We start from the raw sequence: 7191 nt of genomic DNA on the forward strand, positions 1-7191 counted from the left end.
TTACGAGAACGCTTTGTACGCACTCCCACTCTAGGGTGTTACGTAGATTTGGAAGAAAGACGGTTGATGACCAATAATGGGTCGGAAGGGGGACTAGGACCGCCTTGCGTACCCTTTCCCCCTCCGTCGGCGGTAGGACCGATGCATAAGAAAGAGAGTTAGTCTTATGATTGCACTGGAGTTATGTATTATGATTAAGTATTAAGAAGTCTTATGGTATTATGTCGAGATATTAAGTGGTCGTATTATGTTGAAGTGTTATGTGTTCTTATTGAGTGATTATTATTTCTTACGTCTTATGTGTTACGTCTTTTATGCTTTATGTTTTCTTACGTTTATGATTATGTTATTTTGAAGCCTTATGTTTAAGTGATTTTATGTATGATTAAATATATGTGTACTCTTAACTATTAATCCTGACAAACTGTTATCTAAATAGTAACGCCCTTTACTCCTTGCATCTAATCAGAAGAAGAACGATCATCATCATCATCATTCTCTCATCTTTTTCGTATACAGAAGTAAAAAATTGATGACAAAAATCTACTGTTTTCTGTTATTTCAATTAAATTATTCTCCTCGTCATCATCGTTGTCAGAAAATTCTCGCTCATCAGATGTGTCAAATGTCATTATTTTATCTATATTATCTTCAGTTTCGAAAATTTATTGTTTTTCGAAATCCAAATACTACCCCTAAATACTATTTACTCCTTTTATTAATTTCATATTTTTAGAATGTTATGACTTTTTCGAATAAATGAGCCGTTTATTTTGATAATAACCTAAGAATATTTCTTTTAAGCGAAATGTTTTTAATGACAGTTAACTTTCTGTTATAAATGTTATTACGATCAACAAAAAAATATATTAAAATGAACTTAGGCTACTTTCAAAATAAACAGATTAAATATTCACTAGTAAATAATACACTAAATACAAAATAAAAAATTTACATCGAAGTATAGTTAGCTCACTTTTCTTTCCTTCAAATTAGTAATTACAACTTAATATGCAATGGTGAAACACTTTTGAACTTTTCTTCTATGATTATTCTCTATCTTACAATTATAAATTTGTACTGCAACACCCACCTTACTTTACGGTCAGCTTACATTTTTGTAATGAAAGACACTTTCAGATAATGTAATAAAATGGCTCATATTCCGCTTTCAGTTTGTCCTTCAGAAGGTACATTTAGATAAACTTTTTTTTGTATTTAATGTATAAATTCAAAAGAATAAATGTCTTCATATATTTTTTGATTGGTCAGATTGACCGGTCGTAGTAAATGGGACAGGCTACAAATATTTTCCCTCAAAAAAAAAAAACAGGGGAGAAAAAGTAAGTAATGGAACATTTATTGTATGCATATTTTTGAAAATTCCGTAAAAATAAATAGCCATGTGATGAGATTGTATGTGGGAAATTATACCCATAAGCTTAAAGATTGTTAATTCTGCCAACGGTAATAGGTTTAGTGCTTATGTGGACTTCCCACGATATCTCAACGAGTAAACAGATATTTCTCCTTTTTCTTTATTCCTACATTGTTATACACTGATATAATAGCTGTTTTTTCTCTTCGATCGTTATTTACCATGATCAGTCCTAATTTCCATTCTTTTATGTTCCAGTTCTTCGCTGTTTCTTTTTTTATACCGATCGCATGACCCCCTTTTGTTCTCCTTTTATTCACCCCTCTTTCCTTATGTGCTGCCATGAAGTGCCAGCTATATTTTCCACTCATTTTTTGTTCTATTTTAATTTCATCCTTTTTTTCAACCCAAGTCTCCCTGAAGGATTAACATGTCCATCTCTTCCAACATTTCCCACAGTAATTCAGTCGCTGTGAATTTTCCTTTTTGCGAATCTTTTATGTGCTCTGCAATGAGTTTAAAATCAGAGTCTTTTTCTTTTGCTCTTGAAATACGATCCGATGTATTTATTTCTTTCTTCTTCATGATCGACATCTATATAATGTGTCGTTTGCCGTCTACTTTTGCGGACCCTGTCTTGACTATGAAGTTCAACGACGTTCGAGAAATAATATTATCAAAGAGAGAGAAACAGAAATACGAACGCACCTTTATTGAATTTTAACGAAGAAGAAAAGGTAAAAAAAAAGAAGTGAAGAGAAGAGAACTCCGCCTATAAGAGCAACCTTATATAAACTTTATAACTATTATAAACTTTTAAACTATTATAAACCTAACGAAAGAAAAAGATATAAAAAAAAAATTAATTTTAAAAACACTTGTTATTTACGCCACTGCGTTTTTACGAGCAGTTGTCCCTCCCCCTAACATCTAATTCGTTTTTGACTAGTACTTCCGTTAGCCATATGAACTAACTTTCTTTTATCTTTCTCCCCCACGTCCTTCTTACTTCATCTTACTCATCAATACTTTACGAATTACAAGGGAAGCAAGATATAACTACTTTTGGTTTATCCTATGTAGAGGAAACGCTCTTATATGGAAACGTAAATATTGAATTGAAACAAACATTCGTGTAGTTTTTCTTCATTTAGAAAAATTATTTTCTTTTTAGACCAAAAATAAACATTAAAAGAAATGAATTAATCGTTTATAGAGAATGAGGAAGTAGTAATCTACTTGACAATTAATAATATAGATCTTTATATACATGTGGGATTGGAATAAATTTAGAAGCGAAAGACGTTAAAGTTTGAATATTCAGGAATAATCGAGTATAAGTGATAATTATTATAGAATAGATATAGAAGTGTTCGATTAAAGGTCGGGGTGAATAACAGTTGAGACGAAGTAGTACAAAATATGGATCATATATTTTAAAAAAACACAAGAAAATAGAACAAAATACAAGTAAAAAAAAACTCCCTTTATATATATATCATCGCACTTAAGGTTTAAACACTTACTGACTTCAGGCTTATTACAAATTATTCGTACTTATGCATCTATCTGTGTATATCACTTTTTATGTAACTCTCTATATAAGCCTATATAACTTTCAATATTACTCCTTATTCCGGTCAGGTGTCCGTCTCTTATACCCCGCACATAGTGGGAGGGGAAGGACTCTCTTTATCCTACAGGGCGTTTCTTATTAAATCACAGATTCCCTATTGGTCATCGATATTTCTTTCTTTTAACGCCTGTAACACCTTAGCGAGAGAGTATCTTTCACAGCTTTTGGAATTTTACCCGTTTAAACTTGCATTTGTTTACATAAGGGGGAACGAGCATGAGACCCTTTCTTTTGAGGAGACCGAATATCTTAGAATTATTTCTATCGCCTGTAACCTAAGCTTTTAGAAAATATTACCTATTTATTTTGGTTTTTCTTTAGATTATCAACACCTTTAGAATTCTTTATTCCCATAGAATTTCTATACAAATAATTTTTATCTCGTGCGGTAGGCTGCTCGGTTCGGCGTAATGTGACAAGAAGTATAAGAAATGTCTTACCTTATTATGATGGGATAAATATAGAAACGAGAAACGTTGAAATAAGAATATTCGAGAATGATCTAATATAAGAAAGAAGTCGTTTTTCAGTTAGGAAATGAGAGAGTACGTGTGTGTGGATGTGCTTAGCGTGGTTGCGGGGAAGACAATAGGAAAATAATATATAAGGTGAGAGAATGGGCAGAGAGGCATGAGTTCAAGAGTTACAGAATTTATTAAGATGAGTTTAAGAGTTACAGAGTTTATTAAGAAGAGTTTTAAGAGTTTAAGAGTTGTATATCAAGAGTTTTGTATGAAGAGTTTTATATTAAGAGTAAAGAGTAAAGAGTATTAACGACTGTGAAGAGTCTAAGATCATATTAAGAGTACAGAGAAAAGAGTATTAACGAATGTGCGAAAAAGTATCGACGAGTAAAATAAGAGTTAGAAGAATAGATTAAGAGTTAAAAGAGTATAATAAGAGATAATAAAGTAAGTCAGAGAACCTGTAGGGGGGTAAAAATATTTCCTACATACATTTAACATATATTTTAGTTTTTCTATTATAATATTAAACAGACGTCTTATTTATTAATTAGGACAATGAACTAAATAATAAAAATTCTAATAAATTTATATTATAAAGTAAAACATAAAATCAAGATTTTCGACCTAGTATAACGCATAAATTTATCTTGTTTTTTTGATTTGACAAATTACAAAAAAAAGAGTTTTCTTGTTATTTCAAATGCAGAAAAAAGGATGATCACACACACACACACACACACACACACACACACACACACACACACACATTGCAGTTATCTTATTATATTAATTACAGGACTTCTACTAATTAATTGTTGAAATGTATTATACATTTTTCCCGTTTTCTCCATTTGAACAAAAAATATTAAAGAAAAAATAAAATAAACGTTTTTTATGTGTTTTTTAAATTGGATAAAATTGGATGAATATACGATACAACTCAATAATTAAATAATCTAACGTATGTAATTAATTTAATAGTGCAACGGCAGTATAATATAATAATATTACTGTAAGAAAGTAATGAATGACGCACGCGTATTCCTGCAAATTCTTTTTTTCAAACAATGTAGAAAGTAGAACAAAAAAAAGTAGAAAGAAACAACTAAATACTGGAACTATCGACAATGAATAAATTTCTATTTCTACTAAATCAGCTAAAATGTATGGATATTGAGATAAAATTCCTTGTACAAAAATAAATTTTTATTCAAAATTTATAAAAAAAAAATACCTAATATTAAACGTATTTACATTATAAAAATAAATTAATAATAGATATCCGCTTCACTAGAAGCAATATTTTTGACTGGTATACACCCATCCCTTTATTTACGCAGATTAACCCATTCACATTGATTTCTGTACGCTCATAAAAGTCACGTAAATAGAATCTTCTTACATGAAAGGAAAGACATTGTAAGCAAAACTAGTATACATTTTTAAAACATTTAAGGTAGTAGCCCACTGTGACGGGTTCAAAAAATAGATTTTTTTTTTACATTGTTCGCAAAAAAAATATCTTAAAAATGTTATCTAAAAGTTTAACCAAAATTTAAAATATTTTTAGTATTATGGCCAAAAGAAGTGTTGGCGAACGCAGTTAAAGTTCGTAACTCGCGCCGCGTGACGATTCAAAGCATACCGATCACAACGTGCTTCCTTCTCGCGTTCTTATTCGATAAACTCTTATCGTTCTTCGCGTGCACGCGTCCGGCATCCAATCTTGCCGTTGCTTTGCACGACGCACATCATTCTATCTAATACTCTATTTCTTTTGTGATAAATCATATAATTATTAAATAGTAATCTACGTAGTAATCTACTTTTTGCACTCCTCCCTGCGGTACCTGTTCAATAAGAAGAGAGTGCGCCATAGTGTGTATAAAAGAGTTTGAAAAACTTTGAACGCGTTCTTCTCGAAACCACGTTTTCGGAATGTCGGGGAAGCACTGATTTTTAAAACTATTCAACTGATCTTGCTAAAAATTGAACCCGTTAGTTTTGACACACATAGCTAAATGCGTAACCTTTGAAACACAATAAATTTTTTAATAATAAATTAATTTTTTTAAACAATATATCAAAAGAAAAATTAAATCTTGGAAACCTTTTTTTACAAGTCCGCTATTTTTTTTTTTTTTAATATGCATAAAGGTTAATTCATTAGAATGAAGCCTAAAAACAATAATTTGTTTAATTATTTTAATTCACATGACTACGAAAGGCTGTGTGCTTCTCCGAAAAAACACACCTTTTTTTCGAGGACTCAACTTAGACAGACACTATTATTAACAAATTAATGTAAAATTAATTAAAAAAAGTTTTATTGTACACTTCAAGATAACAATAAAAACAAAAATTTCAAAACTATCGGATTTTATTTTTATATTTAAAAAAATTCATAGAAGATTCAGTTTCAATCAATTTTCAAATAATTGTTGGATTTCAAAACAATTTTTAATTTTTGTTGTTTATAATTAACCCTTTCGCTTCAACAGGCGTACATATACACCCTGGAAGAATGATTCATGTACGAAGAGCGTATATATATGAGCTCTAGAAAAGTGGGCGCGCGGGTACGAAGAGCGTACGTATACGTTCATACCATATATTTTTATTTGATTCTTTACATGAATAACTAATAAAACAAAAATAATAAAATAATAATAAATAATTTGGAAAACAAAAAACGACGTCTAACAACTACTTCGTGGTATTCCGTACTTCAAAATAAATTTAATTTTAGTTATAATTATTTTTTAAATAAAAATTTAATTTTTGTTTAAGAATAATGATAATATAGAAATTATAGAAAAAATTAATTTAAATACTTAAAATTATTTAATATTAAAAATTATTTAATATTAAAAATTATTTAATATTTAAAATTAATAAAGAAATTAAAGTTTTTTTAGTTTATATTTTAATAATTGAAAAATTTAGTGCCAGAAATAGCAGTTAAACTATCAATTAAAATTAATTATTAATATTGTTATTATTATAAATTATTTTAATTTGTTAAATTAAATATTTAATTAAATGGTGAAATATAAAAATTATTTATTTTAATAATTGAAATATTTTGTATTAACTTAATTTATATAATAGACAAGAATTATATATAGATACTCTATTATAATAAATATAATTAAGATTTAAATATTTAAATATAAAATATTAAATGTTAAATCAGAAAAAGAAGAGAAGTAATAGTGGGCTTAAAAGAAGCTGGAGCAAAAGAGGAGATAGAAAAAGGTGAGGGTGTTGCAGCAAAACAGAGAAGGAAGGAAAGAAAAGAGAAGATTAAAAACTTGGGAAGAAAGTGAGGTTAGATTCAGTGAGAGCAGTAAATGGAGGGAGTTAGGAACGGAGGCAGTTGTAACGAGGTCGATAAGGTAGGGAACGACTTGGTTTTTGAAAAAGAAGAAAGGTTAGAGGTTAAAAGAACAAGGAGAGGTAGGCCAACTAACGCAGAAAGAGCGATAAGACCGGAAACAAGGAATACAATAGAGCAGTATGTAATGATAGGGGGGAGAGAGGAAGAATCAAAGGATAAAGAGATAGAGCAAACGCAGGAAAAACTGCTGAGAGGACTCGGCGTGATGATTAGTCAGTTGACGGAGGAAGTTAGAAACCTTAAGCAGACTGTGGAAAGGTTGAGTAACGAAAGCCAGAAAGGAATCAAAGAGCTGCAGAAAGCGTTACAG

This window comes from Polistes fuscatus, unplaced genomic scaffold (assembly GCF_010416935.1).
Source record: "Polistes fuscatus isolate 324 unplaced genomic scaffold, CU_Pfus_HIC Scaffold34, whole genome shotgun sequence".
NCBI lineage: Eukaryota > Metazoa > Arthropoda > Insecta > Hymenoptera > Vespidae > Polistes > Polistes fuscatus.